This window comes from Trichomycterus rosablanca, unplaced genomic scaffold, assembly GCF_030014385.1.
Source record: "Trichomycterus rosablanca isolate fTriRos1 unplaced genomic scaffold, fTriRos1.hap1 scaffold_375, whole genome shotgun sequence".
NCBI classification, from domain to species: domain Eukaryota; kingdom Metazoa; phylum Chordata; class Actinopteri; order Siluriformes; family Trichomycteridae; genus Trichomycterus; species Trichomycterus rosablanca.
In genome coordinates this window covers 10,001-10,681 of record NW_026947203.1, presented here as the reverse complement: position 1 = coordinate 10,681, position 681 = coordinate 10,001, and positions in this window count along the sequence as shown.

Sequence of the window (681 nt, the reverse complement as noted above, 5' to 3'; positions counted from 1 at the left end):
TTTTCCGATCCAGTTTGCAGGAAAGCTTTATTGCTTAAGAACGCTTCGTCTTGCCATCACTTCCCACTGTCAACAACCACCACCACAATCTGTTTGATTCTGCTGCTGTTTTATCAACATTCATCTGTACAGTATCAGCATCAGTGCTCCCAGCCCCACCGCTTTCCTTACCTGCATCCTCGCGTTAACTTCCTGCGGCTCTCGTTGTACCATCAGCCACGGTCTCCTGCGTGTCTGCCCCGGCGTGTTCCTCTATAGCCTCGGCGTTCCCCGCACCACTGGCCTTGGCGCTCACTGTGCTGTTGCCCTCGGTGCTGCCCCTTCTGCAGGTCTTGGCGTGTGAAGGGGGGGGGGCGGTTGCCTTTTCAGGGCATGCACTACACCCAAGACATTTCTTATTTTCCGTAGTGGCAAGAATGGTGTAATCAAAGCCATCGATACGGAACATGAAGGCAACATTAATGTCTTCAGCATTGTTTTTCAGGATCATAAACACGTTATGTCTAAAATAGCGGAGATTTACTGCTGAGAGAAACTTTTTTTGATGGGAGACATAATCTGCCCATACCGGGACAGTTCACGTGCTAAAACCTCGTCTTTAATAAAAGAAGGCACATTGGACAGGGTCTTCTTTCCCCGCTGATTCTGCCAAGCCCGTTCCCTTGGCTGTGGTTTCGCTAG